We start from the raw sequence: 4,385 nt of genomic DNA, 5'->3' as shown, positions 1-4,385 counted from the left end.
CCGATCTGGAAGCGAGAGTCATACCACAAAACAGGGAGGGGCACTGTTCTGTCGGCCACATAACCTCAATATTAATTAAATTTTATTTCTAATTTCATCAATTTTTGGAGTAAAAACATAGTTCTTGGTATCAAACCCATTGTAAATTCGACGCTGATCACGAATCTGACGTCAAAACAGCGAAAATCCGAAAAAAATTGTCCAATTTTTTATACTGCCACGCCGCCGATCGCCTCGAAAAATATTAAGCAAGGCGGGCTTTGCGAGCGATCGACCGTACCTAGGTTTATCGGCCAGGTATTTGGCCACACACATTGCGTTTTCACCCCGGTTTGCCTGATCGGGGTCTGAACCAGGATCAAATCCGGGCGTGTATGGAGCCTTTAAGACGTAACATGTAGAACGGGACATTGCGCGGGATGTGCGATATTACAATTATTTGCGATAGAGACACAACAATGTTAACGCTCTGATAGTCATTGTATATCTGTGAACAACAGATCCTTAATATAATAATAATAATAATAATAATAATAATAATAATAATAATAATAATAATAATAATAATAATAATAATAATAATAATAATAATAATAATAATGATAATGTTTGTTTTTGTTTGTTTTTAAGTGTTTTACGGCGCTTGCAACACATTTAGGTTATATCAGCGCCAGTAAAAAGGAAGAAAATGGGATAGTAAAAAGTTCTAGAATTACAATTAAAGCACCCAAGAAAAGTAAGACAAAGGGGAACTAGGAACAAATAGAGATCAGATGTAGATTCCAAGAGCATACCACCAATGTACTTAGTTTGAGATCACCTATAAGTCTCATCCGGACGCAAGCATAAAATCCAACAAAGAGGAATACATTCAAATGCTTACACTATACACTAAAAATAACAAATATAATAATACATAACAGAGAGATGATTTACAAGGAAAAAAATATCATCTCACTAACTATGCATTTGACTGTTTCCCTCCCAGCCAGGACTCCAACCAGGGCCAGGACAAAACCAAGTAACCCCATTCCAAAACAAAGACATAAAGCATGTTGGAAAGCAGACATAAGGGGATAGAAGACACAGCATGTACCTCCCTGCCCGCTATGGTAGGTCAGGATCTCCACCCAGAATAATGATAATAATAATAATAATAATAATAATAATAATAATAATAATAATAATAATAATAATAATAATAATAATAATAATAATAATAATAATAATAATAATAATAATAATAATAATAAAAAATTGCGCTTATATAGAGCACATTTACATTGGAAGGCCCTATGCGCTTTACAATAAAATCGAAAATAAAGAAACATGAAAACATGATATACAAATATTAGTGACAGCTTTATTCAAGAAAATATATACATCGCATATATAGATATTATAAAATACAGTGCAAAATGTGTTACACGTATAAGGGACATGAATAGGTACCTACATCAAAATTGCATAATAAGTCGAAATTTTATTTGTGATTGTTTAAAACCAATAAACATGTAGGGCTATGAAAAATAAAATGATGTCACACCACTTCTCGTTTTGTAATAATCAAATCTTATAATATTTATTAAAAACGTACGTCTTTAAATGCTTTTTAAAAGAATATTTTGAGTCTAAAAAGCTAATTTTCTCGGACAGGCTCTACCAAATTTGAGGCCCTGCACATTTATAAGATCTTTCATCAAATGTTTTTAGCTTCACTTTGGTTCTTTAAAAGACACTGACTTAGAGGATCGTAAATTACGCCGAGGTGAATAAAAGTTAAGATGATCTTTCATGTAGGATGGTGTTTGGTTATTACCTTCAGAGATTATGTCCTGGCAAGCACATGCTATTGTAGAATGAATACGAGGCTCAACAGGTGAAGATTCGTGAGTGATTGGTTTGGACAGTAGGTCTAGTGACAATAATAATATTAATAATAATAATAATAATAATAATAATAATAATAATAATAGATTATGATGATGATGATGATGAAGAAGAAGAAGAAGAAGAAGAAGAAGAAGAAGTAGTAGTAGTACCTTGTAGTAGTGGTAGTAGTCGTAGTACTAGTAGTAGTAATAGTAGTAGTAGTAGTAGTAGTAGTAGTAGTAGTAGTAGTAGTAGTAGTAGTAGTAGTAATAGTAGTAGTGATAGTACTAGTAGTAGTAGAAGTAGTAGTAGTACTAGTAGTAGTCGTAGTAGTAGTAGTAGTCGTATTAGTAGTAGTAGTAGTAGTAGTAGTAGTAGTAGTAGTAGTAGTAGTAGTAGGAGTAGTAGTAGTAGTAGTAGTAGTAGTAGTAGTAGTAGTAGTAGTAGTAGTAGTAGTAGTAGTAATACACATTTATACAGCGGTCATTCTCGTGTAAAACACAAGCTCTGGGCACTTTACAATATAAATTATCAATTTTAAGTGAAAAATAAATGTAATAGTGGTGGTGGTGGTAGTATAATTATAATAATAATAATAATAATAATAATAATAATAATAATAATAATAATAATAATAATAATAATAATAATAATAATAATAATAATAATAATAATAATAATAATAATAATGATAGTAATACGAAATCATAATAATAATAAATTGCGCTTATATAGTGCACATTTACATTGGAAGGCCCATTGTGCTTCACAATAAAATATCGAGAATAAAATTCATGAATGAAGCAGGAAAAAGCTTTCAAGTAGTGACTGAGATGAGAAGATACAGGCTGCATATACTTGGAGTAAGCGAAACCCATTGGATAAAATCCGGACAGATACACCTCAAGTCTGGGGAGAAGATTTTATATTCAGGGAGAAGGGACGGATTCATAACCAGGGAGTAGGAATAATTCTAAGCAATTTTGCTCAGAAGTCACTCAGAGGATGGGAACAACACGGAGAAAGGATCATGATATAAGGGATATCAGAAATTGGTACACGAGCGGTAAATCTGAATGCCATCCAAGTCAAAATGATCTTGTGAATGATATTTAGAAATTACATTAGTCTAAAGCTTCATATATATTAGAACTTCGCAAAGTACCAGGGTTGAGAGTTTTTTTTTCTCTCTCCAAGATAAGGATAATTGAAATCGATCGATATGTTAAGGACGAGTTTTCTGGCCAATATTTTAAATACATGTTTTCAGAGTGCGGCAGTTAACTATCATTTCTTAGTAAATACGTAATCGTTGAATAATTTTTTGAACGTGTTGAATAAAAATTTTATTCACTAATTGCAGAATATTGTTACACATTTTATTCGTGTGAAATAAGGTGTAAAACACAGCTGATTGACTATTTGAAATAATATTTTGTTGCGCATGAATACAAATCCAACGGTTTTATTTTTGGGTCAAATTGTCATTCAAGAAGTTGGATAAAAATACAAATTATGGCGAGTCGAAGTACTAATACCATACAATCGGTCATGAAATATCTAAGAATCTTACTTAGAAGGGTAGAATAAACGAATTCTTTCATTTCTTTGTATTTATTAAACTCGTTATATTTTATTGTGCAATAACATGGACTCGCAAGCCCGTTGTCTTATTGGGCACGATAAAAATAACTTGTTTATAAATATAAAGAAATGAACGAATTACTCTATTTTAAGCATTGGGTTTACCCTGGCATCATACGGCTTTGAGCTGGTGATTGGTGACATATTCGATACAAATCAAAAACACACAGACCATTATTTTATGACTTGTGCGATTTACATGACTTTGCATAACAAACTGTGGGAAGGAAATATTTTCATCGATTATCAAATATCAAATATCGAAAAATAAGGTATAGGTCTCTTTCCAGTTTAAGTCCATCGCCATCGTTGTAACCAATAACAACTGAGAAAAAAAAACAAAAAGCAAAAATAAGTTAGGTCATCATTTTTTACTTACATTATGCGGCACAAATTGACTCCCCGCTTAGTTGCTAATTTGGGTATTACAATATGATGTATCGCACCAGGGCAAACTTTGCAATACCCATAGACGAAATGAAAAACGAGAACGTTGTTGTTGATAACGATGATGACGATGTTTAATGAATGATGGACGATTAAAGAAAACGATGCAGTAGGATAACAGGACAACCGTAGAAAAAACACATAGAGTTGAAGTTTACAGCAATATTACATCAGTATGTACAATAGTAGCATGTACGGTAGGAGAGAGAGAGAGAGAGAGAGAGAGAGAGAGAGAGAGAGAGAGAGAGAGAGAGAGAGAGAGATTCCTGGAACTTTCTAAAATATATTTAGCTAATGTAAATAATACAATAAATGGGGGCGGAACTATTCTCATTAATCTGACAGATAAGTTGATAGATTTCAAGATGTGAACGAATGATCCCCTCGGAGGGCTGGGGGCGGGGAGATTTTCATGGATTGGA

Source organism: Berghia stephanieae, chromosome 8 (genome assembly GCF_034508935.2).
Source record: "Berghia stephanieae isolate SIO BIC M18660-M18661 chromosome 8, UCSD_Bste_1.3, whole genome shotgun sequence".
NCBI classification, from domain to species: domain Eukaryota; kingdom Metazoa; phylum Mollusca; class Gastropoda; order Nudibranchia; family Aeolidiidae; genus Berghia; species Berghia stephanieae.
The sequence above is the reverse complement of the archived record's forward strand: the minus strand, read 5'-3'. Positions refer to the sequence as shown.